The following is a 15,075-nucleotide window of genomic DNA, read 5'->3' on the forward strand; positions in this document are numbered from 1 at the left end:
AGGAGCTTCAGTGTGTTGAGGACTTTTATCTTTCATTCTCTAAGAAGACCAGGACATCAGAGAGGTGATACTATGACAAGCACAGGAATTGGAGTTGAATGAGCGGGCCTGTGCTAAATCACCAGCCTCACTTTCTCCTCTAGAACCCTCTGAATCCAGTGGCCAGATATCAGTCAGCATAATTAGAGATAGCCCTGGGCATGAGGTAATCAGGGTTAAGTGACTTGCCCAAGGTCACACAGCTATTAACCTTCAAATGTCTGAGGCTGGATTCAAACTCTCTTTGCCCTGACTCCAAGGCCAGTGCTCTATCCATTGTGCCACCAAGCTACAGTGTACAGTGGTAGAAGAAACATTTTTTTTTTGGAGGAAGGGAGTTGTTTATTTATTTTCCAATTACATTCAAAGATAGTTTTCAACATTCAAACTTTTGAATTCCATAATTTTCTACTACCTTCCTTGCCTTCCTGCTTCCTCATATATTATAGATTATACACGTATAATAGTTTTTTAACATATTTCCATAATAGTCATGTTGTGAAAGAAGAATTAGAATTAAGGAGTTAAAAAAAAACCTTGAGAAGGAAAGAAGAAAACATAAAAGTTTTAAAAAATGAACATAATATGCTTTGCTCTGCCTTCAGAACCCATAGTTTCTTCTCTGAATGTGGATGGCATTTTCCTTAACAGGTCTCTGTGGGAGTAGCAAATATCTAAGGATACTCCCAACACTATAAAAGAATTAGCTGTAGAAATGACTACCATCTCTGGGAATGGAGCTGCCTTGCCAGCTTGAGTGCTGCAGGTCTGGTGAGTGAGGGAGCTGCAAGAGAGAACAAGCAGGGGATTTGGTCTGCAACCGCTACAAAATGATTTTGGATAAAGGCCAAGATGATATACTCATTGAATCTGCCAAAGATACAAAGCTTGGAAGGATAGCTAATATATTGGATGATGAAATTAGTATCTAAAAAAGGCCATGACAGGCTAGAGTATTGGACTGAATCAAGTAAGATGAAATTAAACAAAAATGGATATAAAAGTCGGATACTTGGATTCAAAAATCAATGTGCACAGTGAGACAGCAGATTTGTTTGTTTTCAGTAAAAGATATCAGGGTATGAATAGATACTAAACTCAACATAAATCAATGGAATGATGTGTCAGCCAGAAAAAGTTAATACAATCTTAGGTTGTATTAAGAGAGACCTAGCTTCTGAAGGCATCAGGCATCTAAGTAGCAGGGGATGGAGAGAGATGGACCCGGAGTCAGCAGGACTCCTCTTCCTGAGTTCGGTCTCAGTCACTGTGTGACCTTGGGCAAGTCACTTGATTACTTCAATTTTTTCTGAAAAAAAAAAATGATCTGGAGAAGGAAATGGCAAATCATTGCAGTTTCTTGGCCAAGAAAAACCCCAAAAGGGTCAAGAAGACTGAACAGCAACAACAGTCCCATTGTACTCTGCCCTTATCAGATTTCATCTAGAGCATGGTGTTGTATTCTGGGCACTACATTTTAAATAGGACTTTGAATAAGCCTGAAGACTGTCTTTTTGTTGTTCAGTCTTTCGGTCTTCTGACTCTCCATGACCCCATTTGGGGTTTTCTTGGCGAAGACACTGGAGCAGTTTGCCATTTCCTTCTCCAGTTCATTTTTCAGATGAGGAAACTGAGAGAAACAGAATGAGATGAGTGGAAATGGACAATGGAAATGACAAAGAAAACAATTTGGGTTTACTAACAAATACATCTATTTAAAAGTATATTGGGCAGGGGCAGTTAGGTGGCACAGAGTACTGGCCCCCGAGTCAGAAGGATATGAGTTCACCGACTTATATGACTTCAGACACTACTAGTTGTGTGACCTGAGCAAGTCACTTAACTCTGATTTCCACCCCCCCCAAAAGTAAGTACTCTGGGCTGCTTGGAGGGGAGGGATTCCCAGGCATTTCAGGTATTCAGGCAAAGGCTGGATTGTCAGAGAAGCTTGTGGTAGGTATTTCTTTTGGCTATGAGTTTCACAAAAGTTCTATTTCTTCCATCAAAAACTAACTGACTTCCCCTTCTCTCATTCCATGTTCCTGAGTGCCCCAATCCCATTTAGTTTGTTGTTCCCAAATCTCCACTTAGAGATCATTGGGCAGCTAGGTGACATAGTGAATATAGAGCACTAGCTCTGGTGTCAGGAGGACTTGAGTTCAAATCTGGTCTCAGACACTTAATACTTACTAGCAATGTGTCCTTGAACACTTCACTTAACTTTGATTGCCTCAAATCAGGGCTATCTCCAGGTGTCCTGATTCATATCTGGCCACTTGGACTCAGATGGCTCCAGAGAAGAAAGTGACTTAAAACAGTACCCATCTCACTCAAATTCAATTCATTTGCTTGTCATGCCATCACCTCCCTGATATCATGGCCTTCTTGGAGAACAAAAGACAACCATTAACAGCAGCAGCAGCAGCAACTTCCACATGGCCTTCAAACACATTCAAGTATTCTCTAGTCTTATGTAATTCAGAATCAGAATCATGAAAAGACAGATCTTTTCCCAAAATCTACCAGGTCCTGATGTCATGAGAGCATTTAGCTAGCCTCTGATCTGTGCTTCTCTGATCAGTAGATATGATACATATCAGACTAGGCTCCCAATTACACTTTAGAATTGATAGGACTTGATGTGATGGAACACTATTGTTTTATTAGAAACCAGGATGGATGGGAATTCAGGGAAGCCTGGAAGGATTTGCATGAACTGATGCTGAGAGAGATGAGCAGAACCAGGAAAAAACATTGTACACCTTAACAGCAACATGAGGGTGATGATCAACCTTGATGGACTTGCTTTTTCCATCAGTGCAACAATCAGGCAAAATTTTGGGTATCTGCAATGGAGAATACCATCTGTATCCAGAGAAAGAATTGTGGAGTTTGAAGAAAGACCAAAGATTATTACCTTTAATTAATTATTTTTTTTAGTTTTTTGCAAGACAAATGGGGTTAAGTAGCTTGCCCAAGGCCACACAGCTAGGTAATTATTAAGTGTCTGAGACCGGATTTGAACCGAGGTACTCCTGACTCCAGGGCCATGCTTTATCCACTACGATACCTAGCCGTCCCTTATTACCTTTAATTAAAAAAAAAAAGACCATTATCTTATTATGTAATTTTGCTATCTCTTTTACTTTATTTTTCTTTCTCATTTCATCTTTCTCTCTCATCACGTTCAACTTAGATCAACGTATAGCATGGAAACATAATAAAGACTAACAAACTGCCTTCTGTGGGGGGTGGGGGGAGGATAAGCAAGATTAGGAGAAAAATTATAAAATTCAAAATAAATAAAATCTTCCTTTTGTTAAAAAAAAAAAGAATTGATAGGACCTGGAGTCAGAGAGGGAAGCTATAGTTTCTTGAATAAATTACTTCTCTGCAGTCATTACCAATGCCCGGAACTGGCCCACACCCACAGTTGACCTGGTTCCTTTATGCTCCTCTGTTCTTTCCCTCACTCTAGATTTTATTTCCATTGTAATGTATGCTCCTCAATCTCTCCAAACATTCCACTGCCTTTTGAATTTCTGGAAGCAAGTCCTCAGCCTCTCCAAGTGGAAGTTGTATCATTGGGAAGTCACAGAAGACTGCTTAGGTTCGAGCCAGTTCTAGGAGATACACTAGAGATCTGTATCCTTTGTTTTTTGTTTTTTTAAGTTTTTACTGATTCTTTTCTAAAAACCTCAGTCATTAAAAAAAATTCAAAAAACATTGTCATTTCCAGATTTCATCCCTTTCTCTTGCCATTCAAAAACAAATGAGCTCTCTCTTAGAACAAAGAAAAAACTCATGTTAAAAACAAAACTAAAAGTGACTGTCTAATTTGTTCTGATAGAAGATAACTATTCTAATTTCTGGTGCCAGGTTCAGTTCAATATCCTAAGGTCCCTTAAATCTTTGACATTCCATTGTTTCTGTTCTTACATGTCTTCCTTTACTACCTGAACATTCTTTGTTCCAAGTTCTAAGGTTCCTTCCAGCTCTGACATGTTATACTTCTAAGACCCTTAACAGCTCTATTATATGAGTCCTTTCCTTTTAGCTTTCTATGTTCTAGGGTCTATAATGCCTTAACATTATATGGTTTCATAACTATGTATCTTTTTTGTAGGAGACAGGAAATTATTTCTGAGCTTAATGGAAGGTTGGTGATGAGAAGTTAGTGGAACAGTAACTAGAAAACTGGGCCTGGAGCCAGGAAAACCTTAGTTTAAATCTGATTTCAGTCATTTACTCCCTGGATAAATTCCTTCACCTCTGTCTGCCTTAGTTTTCTCATCTGTAAAATGGGGGGTAATAAGTCAACCTTGAAGGGTTGTTGTGAGGATCAAATGAGATCATCATAAAGTGATTATCATAGTGCCAAACACAAAATAGACTCTATTATAGGCATAAATTATTTATTATAATTATTAGGTGACATCTTGATACAGGAAAAAAAACACTGATTCTGGAGTGAATAGGATTGAATTACAATCATACCTCTCATGTTAACTTCAGAATTCAGATCAACCTAAAGCTATTGATAATTAAATCTGCAAAAAAGACTTTTGGGACACCCTGAACATGTGTGACCTTAGGTAAATCACCTACTCTCGGCTTCAGGATTCCCATCTGTAAAATGTGGAGGATTAGGCTAGGTGGTGACTGTGTTTCCTTCCAGTTTTAGAGCCATGATCCTGTCATTTTAGTCAATTTATTGTAAAACTCCTACTCCTAAAATTTCTTAAGATTTTATAAACTTCTTTTCTCCTATGACAATCCAGCAAGATAAGAAATCATAGCCTAGGGAGAGCTCTTGGCAAAGTGTCAGAAACAAGTCCTACTTCATCAGGAAAGATGTCTAACAAAGGGGATGAGTAGTACAGTGGTGGGTGGCCCTGACTCAGGGGGCTTCTCTTGGATCTCCTGGAAGCACTCTCAAAATATACACTTGGCAAATGACAATTGAAATGTTGTCTTTCTACCAATTTCTGAAAATTCAGTGTCATAGCAAGTCCAAGAATGATCAGGTCTTTTCTTGTTCTTCTGGGTACTCTTAAAAACTGAATCCTATCTGAACTAAGTGAAAAGTAAACTCAGCAAAAACCTATCTACACAATCAATTAGCAAACATGTCTTATTCTCAATTAAAATATGAGTTCCTTGAGGGCAGGCCCTGTCTCCTCTCTATGTGTCCCTAGCTCTTAGCACAGTCCTAGCACTAATTAACTATTAATATAGTTAATAAATGTTTGTTGATTGATTATTAATTGAATTACATGCTATAGTCTTTCATGTTAACTCCATAAGCATTTATTAAATGACTATTATATGTCAGTCACTATGTTATTCCATGGGAATTGTTGTTTATCTGTCCTTCTCCAAGAGGATCAAGACATCAGGGAGGTGATACCATGACTTGTAAATGAATTGAATTTAAGTTAGGGAGGGCTATACAAAGAGAAAGTGGCCAGATAAAGATCCAGTCAACTGGAGATGGTTCCAGATGCACTAGGAGACCTTGGACTTTTTCAGCTAAGGTCATTAAAAGGTCTCAGTTTGACTGAGGCAAGGCCCATTCTGTGATTAAGTCTAGGAAAGAAAAAAATGAGGTAAAAAATGACCTCTTTTATCTTGTCAAAAAAAATCAGTCTGGGAGGGGAAAACCTCAGGGTTTCTGACCAAAACAAAAGCAATTGCTATTATGATCTCTTTGAGTAAACAAGGTTCACACTATGACCCTGTAGATTTGGACTGGGACCTATTGTTGGTCAATCAATGAAATCTGGAGTGATTTGGATTTAAGGCCTGGTACTTAAGAAAGAAATCTAGGGCAGGGAGGTGGTGAGGTGGATAGAGCACCCACCCTGGAGTCAGGAGGACCTGAGTTCAAATTTGACCTTAGACACTTAACTTAGTTACTTAACTGTGTGACCTTGGGCAAGTCACTTAAACCCATTGCCTTGCAAAAAAAAATCTAGTTCATAAACCCTAACATATCTTGCAAACCCCAACATACCTTATGAGGTTTCCTCAATCAAAAATTTACCTTCCTTTGGGCAGAGCACCCACCATATAGGATATCCTATGTGGACTATGGGAGAGGGTGTTAGTAAAAAGGGACTAAAAGCCTTAGGGACAGCTGGAAGGGCTGTCATTCCCACATTCTGAGAAGAGAGGTAGGTTCTCCACTGTCTGATGCCAATTTCCCCTGCCAGTCTCATCTTACACTATTCCATTCTAGCCAAAGCAGATTCCTCTCTATCCCCCCCAATATGCCCTTTGTTCTCCCTGACCTTGACTTCAGGGTTCACATTGTTCATTCCTAACCAGAACTATATTTATTGATACCTTGCCTTCCTATTAGACTGGATGCTCTATAAGGAGCAGAGACCCTGACTTTTCTAAACATTATATTTCTTCTATATTTGGCTGAATAGATCTGTTACTAAATTTCTGTTGGATAGGTATGGTGATGAGGGTGGGAAAGGAAGAGGAGGGAAGGATGTGATAGAAGAGATAGAGCAGGTATGTCTGGAAAGCTTTCATTTAGAGATCAGGAGGAAGGACAGCCTCTGTCTCAGACTGGAGAGAAGATGGGGGAGCAATCTGGACCCCAGATGCCCATCAGTTGTACATCCATTCTGTGTGTGGGTAGGGGAGGAAGCTGAGGTGGAGGCAAAGGATCTCTTGAAGAATCATGAAATGAAACCAGATACTAAAAAGCTAGAAAGAGCAGATAGGAGAAGGGAAGGGTGTACTTTTGAGGTACAGCAGAAGAATTTTTGCATCATATAGCTTGTTTTAAGAAGGGTGCTTTGTAATGTTTAGGGTTTTCAAGATGTCAACCATTATGAACTATGTCATTATTATGAAAATGCCTTAGTTACCTGATGAAGAGGAGTTCCAAGATCAGCTGATCTCGATTGTTCCCCCTGTCTTCTCTCCAGTCTGAGACAGATTGGTTACCTATTACCCTGAATGGGTGCTGCCCATGTCAATCACTTTTATTTCTTCCTAGCAATTTACCTGCCCACCTCAGTCATGTTCTACTAATACCAGTGGAAGCTATTGATACCACATAGGGTAGTGACTTTGATGTGGTAGTGTAGGAAAAGCCTATGGGGATCACAAGGGTGCCCAGAAGCCTGCTGCAGGACCATGAGCATCAATGTCTAAAGTCCATGCAGGAAAACTCTCAGAGATGCCCAGTCTGAGTGTTGCAGCAGTGGGGATACCAAACAAAAACAAACCCCCAAACCAAAAGACTATTCCCTGTCTCAAGAAGCCTATAATCTAATGGGGGATAAAACATGAAGGCAAAACACAAATAGCATATTATATACAGGATAAGTAGGAAGTATTAAATAGTAGGAAGGGAGTTCCTTGGGGAAGGCTTCTGGTAAAAGTTGAGATTTAAAGGAAGCTGTAGGCAGTGGAAGAGGGAATCCAGGCATGGAGAGCAGTCACAGAAAATATCCAGAACCAGGAGATGGAGGGTCTTGTATAGAAAGCAGACAAGAGACCATTGTCATTGGATAGAAGATAGAGGAATAAGATGGAAGAAGACTGGAAAAGTAGGAGGGGGCTGGGGTATGAAAGACTTTGGATGTCAAAAAAAAGCATTTTATTTTTGTTGCAATAGTCAGTAGGGAGCTATTGGAGTACATTGATGGAGTTGGAGGTATGACAGTCAGCCTTTCCTTTAGGAAAACCACTGGCAGCTAGCTGAGTGAAGGGTAGATTGGAGTCAGAGATATTTGAGGGAGTCAGACTCATGGTGGGTTCTTGCAATAATCTAGACATAAGGTGATGAGAGTTTGCACTAGAGGGATGGCAGTATCAGAAGAGAGAAGGAAAAATATTTGAAAGATTCTGCAAAGATGAAACCAAAGTTCTTGGCATGCCATCTTTAAATATTAGGATGTACTAGGAAACAATCCTTCTTCACCCCCTACATGAATGCTTATAAAAAAGATTAGGGCAGTTAGATGGTGCAGAGTATATGAGGAATATAAAATATAAGAAGACTGGAAAGGTAGGAAGAGACCAGGTTACAAAGAACCTAAGAGCCAAACAGAGAATTATATATTTAACAGGGAGCCACTCCAGTTTATTGAATGGGGTGGGTGAATGACATGGACAGCTATGCTTTACAAGATTATTTTGACAACTGAGTGGAAAATGGACTGGATGGTGAGAGACCTGAGGAAGAGAGAGCAATCAGGACCCAGCAAGAATGGCTATGGGGTGAGTGGGGAGAAAGCAAAGAGTCAAAGGATGCTTAGATTGTGAGTCTGGATGACTGGGAAGATTGAAGTGTCCTCAACATTAATAGGGAAGTTAAAAAGAGAGGAGAGTTTGGTGAGAAAGAATAAATTGAATTTTAAACATAATGAATTTAAGATGTCTATGGGACATCCAATTTGAGATGTCTTGTAGGTAGCTGGAAATGTGAGAATAGAGAGATAAGATGTTAGCAGAGGAGTTAGAGCTAAATAAATAGATTTGAGAATCATTTGCATGGAGATGGTAAGGGAATTCTGGGAATTGATGAGAATATCAAGTGAAATAAAAGAGAGAGATAGAGACAGACAGACAGACAGACAGACAGACACAGAGGCAGAAGCAGAAGCAAAGAAAGACAGAGAAAAGAATAGAAGGTCTGGGACAGGGCTTTGAAGGGTATCTAGTCTTAGTGGGCATAATCTAGCAAAGGAGACTGAAAAGGAGCAATCAGACAGCTATGAACCCCGAGGGAGAATGGTGTTTTGAAAGAAGAGAGAAGAGAACCTCCTAGGAGGAGGAAATGATCAGTAATGTTAAGAGCTACAGAGAAGTTAAGAAGAATGAAATGTGAGAACTTCAAGTTCTTTTTCCCCCTCTGATGTTGAATAAGATATGAAATTCAACAGAATATTTTCCTACATTCTTTATGGTAAAAGAATTTCTCTCTGTTATAGATCTCCTGATGTTGAAAAAGGCATGCCTTCTACCTGAAAGCCTTTCCACATTCAAAAATTTTGTCATTAGTATAGATTATTTTTTGTTTAATTGAGCTGTTTTTTCTACCTTCATTATATTCATAAGGTATTTTGAAGAATTTTAAAAAGCTTCTTTCAGAGCTAACTTTTAAGAAATGAGGAATAATTGAAGAATTTTTCCTTTTCATAGGTTCCCCCTCCCCCCATATGGTTAATTAAGAAATCACAACAACTAAAACTTTTTTTAGGTTTGGTTTTTTTTAGGTTTTTGCAAGGCAACCGGGGTTTAGTGGCTTGCCTAAGGCCACACAGCTAGGTAATTATTAAATGTCTGAGACCGGATTTGAACCCAGGTACTCCTGACTCCAGGGCTGGTGCTTTATCTACTATGCCACCTATCAGCCCCAACAACTAAAACTTTTAAAGAAATATTTTATTTGTTTTTCCAACTACATGCCATGGTACACAGTCTCAGTATGCTTGTAGCTATTACTTCCATAGTACCTGTTTCATCTATGTAGAAATTCCAGGGATGTGAACTGTTCCAATTATTCTGGAGTGCAATACCTCTACTAGGTCTATATCCAAAAGATCATTAAAAAAGGGAAAAGAACCCACATGTACAAAAGTATTTGTAGCAGCTCTTTTTGTGGTGATAAAGAATTGGAAATTGAGGGGGATGCTCATCAATTGGAGAATGGCTAAACAAGTGGTGATATATGAATGTAATGGAATCTTATTGTTCTATAAGAAATCATGAGTAAGGGGGCGGCTAGGTGGCACAGTGGATAAAGCCAGGGCCCCTGGAGTCAGGAGTACCTGGGTTCAAATCCTGTCTCAGACACTTGATAATTACCTAGCTGTGTGGCCTTGGGCAAGCCACTTAACCCCATTTGCCTTGCAAAAACCTAAAACAAACAAAGGAACAAACAAACAAAAAAAGAAATCATGAGTAGGTGAAGTTCAGAAAACTTAGAAAGACTCACAAGAACTGATTGCTGAGTGAAGTGAGCAGAACCAGGAGAACATTGTACACTTTAACAGCAACATTGTGTGATGATCAACTATGATATACTTAACTCTTCTCAGCAATACAACAATCAAAGACAATTCTAAAAGAAGATGGAAAATTCCGTCCATAGCCAGAGATTCTGGAGTCTGACTGCAGATCAAAGCATACTATTTTCACTTTTTTAGATTTGTTTTTTTTCTCACGTTCTCATGTTTTGCTTTTTTTTTTCATTTTGTTCTGATTCACAGAGATCAATAGAGCAGAACTTGTAGAGCTCTAACAGAAATCAGACTGTCCTGATACTTTCTTGGACTAAAAAAGGGCAGTGGAAGCTATCTTATTCTCAGTCTGTTTTGGGACAGGAAATCAAATGATAAAAGGGAATGATGTGGTTTGCACACCAGAGTGTTCATAGTTCATTTTCTGTTTTCTTTCCATTCATCATGTGGACTTCTTGAGGTAAGAGGGAGACAAATGGTCAGTGAAAGCCAGAGGGTCCCTGACCATAGATGTCCAGAGGCCATGAGACCATGAAAGCAACATAATGGCATAGCCAGAAAAGCTCCCAATCAAGATTGCCAGATATTTTGAACCTTGTTGGGCTAGTGAACTGGGAAACAGATTCCCCTCCCTATCACCTTTGCTGCTTTTCCTTTTTTCTAATCTATGATGCTGAGATCTGGAGTAGACCTCTTTTCTTCCCATATTCTTTTGTCATGAGCTGAAGATGAATGTGGTTGGGATTATGCTAAGCGGGTAACCAGGAGGAGGTTTAGGAGATAGTTGCAAGCAGGTTCACTTTTCCTTTATTCTATGTACAGTAAATTATGCAATCATGGTCTATGAAGTTGGGAAGACAGTGGGCAATGTATGAAAGAGGGGAGCTCAAAGAGAGCAGGGTTAAATACAGATAAGAGATTATGTACTTTATATGTACTTAAATTCATATTTTAATGTATATTTTAAGTGTTGAAGACTATTCCATTTCATCCCCTAAATTGAGTTTTTCACTTTTTGGGGGGTTTTGAACCTCTTGAGTGATCCATCTATAGAAGTCTATGGATCCTTTTAAATATATAAAATAAAATATATGGGAATACAAGAGAAACCAATTATGCTGAAATAAAGTTATAATTTTTCCTCCATCCAAGATCATAGACCCCGATATCTAACCATGGATCTCAGATTAAGAGTCTTATGATTAATTTCAGATTGATACTGGTTAAGCCAAGTTGTTTAGTGTCAACCCTTCAGGGTTGGGGGAGCAATATAAGTGAAGTTTGGCTTTGTGGATTGGAGGAGCAATATAAGTGTTTGCAGGCTAAATACCCTCTGGTGGTCACTGGGGAAACTGGTAGTTAAACTATGCCAACCAAAGCCCAGAGATAAATGGACAAGCTTGGAGCTAGTGTTTCGAGCATAGCACCACCTGGTGGGCAATTCAAATATTGTATTCCCTAGCTGGATACTTCATGTACCTTTCTATAGGTTTGTTGGAGGCAAAACTAATTCCCTCCCTCACTGTTCTTGTGACATAAGTTTTAACACTTGACTGAAAATTGCTATCTCACTCCATTCTCATCCTATTTGCATGCTCTTCACATTTTTTTTTTAGTTTTTTTTTTTTGCAAGGCAAATGGGGTTAAGTGGCTTGCCCAAGGCCACACAGCGAGGTAATTATTGTCTGAGACCAGATTTGAACCCAGGTACTCCTGACTCCAAGGCCGGTGCTTTATCCACTGGGCCACCTAGCCGCCCCTGCTCTTCACATTTTGAAGCTATCACTCTCTCATCCTGAATATTCTCTTCTCCTTGAGTTTTTATGACACTGTTCAGTCTATTCCGGTTCTTCTCCTATTTATCTGACCACACCTTCTCAGTTTCCTTTTCTGAATCATCACCCCTTAGGGTGAGAATTACAGCTCAAATTCTGAACTATGCCCAAAGTGATATAAAACTGTGCATATATACACTTTGATCCAGCAATACCCCTACTAGGTCTGTCTCCCAAAGAGATCATAAAAAAGGGAAAAGGACCTATATGAACAAAAATATTTATAGTAGTTCTTTTTATGGTGACAGAATTAGGAAATTGAAGGGATGCTCATCAGTCAGGGAATATCTGAATAAATTGTGGTAAACGAATGTGATGGAATATTATTATTATTATTATAAATAAAATGATGAGCAGGCAGATTTCAGAACCTGGAAAGACCACGAACTGATGCTGAGTGAAGTGAGTAGAACCAAGAGAACATTGTACACCTCAACAACAACATCGTGTGATGATTAGCTATGATTGACTTGACTATTCTCAGAAATTCAGTGATCAAAGACAATTCTAAAAGATTTGTGATGGAAAGTGCCATCCAAATTCAGAGAAAGAACTATGGAGTCTGAATGCAGATCAAACATACTATTTTCACTTTTTAAAAAATTTGTTTTTTGTTTTTCTTTCTTGTGGTTTCCCCTTTTTATTCTGATTCTTCTTTCATAATATGACTACTATGGAAATATGTTTAACATCATTGTGCATATATAACCTATATCAGATTGCTTGCTGTCTTGGGGAGGGGGGAAGGAAGAAAGGAAGGGAGAAAATTTGGAACTCGAAATTTTACAAAAGTAAATGTTGAAAACTATCTTTACATGCAATTGGAAAAAATAAAATAATATTCAGAATTGTTACCTCCTACAAAAATTGACTTATCCTCATCCTACCATTTGTAAATTCCTTTGCCCCCTAGAAATTACTTTCTCTTTACACAAAAACAAACACACACAGTTGTTATTTTGTTGTTTGTCCTTTGTTCTTTTTTTTTGCAAGGTGATGTAGTTAACTGACTTGCCCAAGGTCACACAATTAAGTAACTGTTAAGTGTCTGAAGTTGAATTTGAACTCAGGTCCTCTTGGCTCCAGGACCAGTGCTCTATCCTAGTTGCTGCCCTCCCCACTGTCTTTTGTTCTTGAAGAGGACCAGTGATATCACAGGAGATATTTTGCCTTGTATATGAATTTAAGTGAGGCAGAATTGATAAAGTTATCAGCCTTACTGTTATTGAAGCCTAATGGTAAGACAACAAAAGTCAAGATGACTTGAGATACAGTGCAATGCAGAAGCCATTGATCATTTATCTCAAGTTGAAGTCAATCAGTCCCCAGTTGAAGTTTAAACTGAAGAAGAGGTTTTTGAATGTCATTTGGCTCCTTTCAAGTGGCAAAAAACCTGGTGCTAATTCCATTCCAGCTGAGATCTACAAGGTAGGGTCCATTGCTCATCCAAAAACTGACTAAAAATTTCCAGATTATATGGCACAAATAGGTTATCCCCCAAGAATTCAAGGATGCTTTCATTGTCCATCTCTATAAAGGTAAAGGGAATAGATTGTACTGTGACAATCACAGTCTGCATTGGTATTTCTCTTTTAGTCATTGCTGGTATGATTCTTACCAGATAGCCTGATCCTTCACCTGCAGGATGGTCACCTTCCAGAGAGTCAGTGTGGCTTCAGAAAGGGTTGAGAAACATTCAATATAGTGTTAGCTACCCAACAACTCCAGGAAAAATGTCAGAAACAGAACAGAGGTCTGTAAACATTTGTAAATCCAACCAAGGACTTTGATATCATCAGTCATGAGAATTTATGGAAAATTATGTCAAAATTTGGTTGCCTGGAGAAGCTCATCAGTATTGTTCATCAGTTCCATGATAGGTTTCATGCCTGGGTTTTGGATAGAAGACAATGCTTTCAAGATTTCTGAGTCACCAATGGAGTGAAGCAAGGATGTGTCCTTGCTCCCATAGTTTTTAGCATGATGTTTTCGGCCATGTTATCAAATGCCTTCACTGAGGATGACCTCAAGGTCAGCTACCACACTGATGGCAAATTCTTTAACTTGAAAAGGCTACAAGCCAAGACCAAAGTGGAGGGAGTGTTGGTACATGATCTTCTGTTTGCAGATAATTGTGATCTCAGTGCAACTTCTGAAGTTGAGATGCAACAAAGTATGGATCAATTCTCTGCTGCTTGTGCTCATTTGGTCTAACAAAAAAAACACAGATGCTCCATCAGCCAGCACCACACCATCCATAGGTGGAACTGTTGATTACAGCAAATGGAGAAGTTTTGAGTACTGTGGACAAGTTCACTTACCTTGGCAGTGTCCTTGGCAGTATACGTTAACAATGAGGTTGAAACTGGAATTGCCAGAGGAGCTCAGTATTTGGGAGGCTCTGAAAGAAAAAATAGGAGAGAAGAGGTATTAGACTGACTAACAAACTGAAGGTCTACAGAGCCATTGTGCTGACCTCATTACTATATATCTGCAAAACCAGTGCCATGCCAGAAAATCACTTCCATTTAAATTGTCTTAGGAAGATTCTGAAGCTCATCTAGCAGGAGAAGATCCCAGACACTGAGGTCCTTTCTCAAGCTAAACCACCTAGCAATCCAACATTACCACAGAAAGTGCAACTGCGATGGGCTGGACTTTTGTTAGAATGCCAGAAGTGCGCTTGCCAAAAAAACTATTTTATGGAGAACTCACACAGAGCAAGTGCTCACAAGAGTATCAGAAGAAGTGATACCAAGACACCTTGATGGTCTCATTGAAGAACTTTAGAATTGACTGTTCAGCATGGGAGACAATGGCACAGGGCCACCCAGTATGGGGTGCCTTTATCAGTGAGGATGCTGAACTCTATGAGGAAGGTAGAATGAAAGCAGTTCAAAGGAAATATGACATCCATAAAAGTACCCACCCCAGGCGTTCCCATGGACTATTTGTGCTTAACCTGTGATAGAGCATTCCAAGCTCATATTGGTTTGGTCAGCTACAGTTGGACACAATATCATTTGTCTCAAATTTTGTTGTTTTGGTCTTCTTCAATAATAAAGAACAAGAATCAACCAACCAACCATGTCTGACCAAACTCTAAGCTATCCACAATGTCTACTTCAATTGCCTTCATGGCTATTGGAACAAATTGTTCTCATTCATTCATTCCAGCAGGAGAGGTCTTCCCATACTTGGGGTAGACC

The sequence above is a fragment of the Macrotis lagotis genome, chromosome X (assembly GCF_037893015.1).
Source record: "Macrotis lagotis isolate mMagLag1 chromosome X, bilby.v1.9.chrom.fasta, whole genome shotgun sequence".
Classification (NCBI taxonomy): Eukaryota; Metazoa; Chordata; class Mammalia; order Peramelemorphia; family Peramelidae; genus Macrotis; species Macrotis lagotis.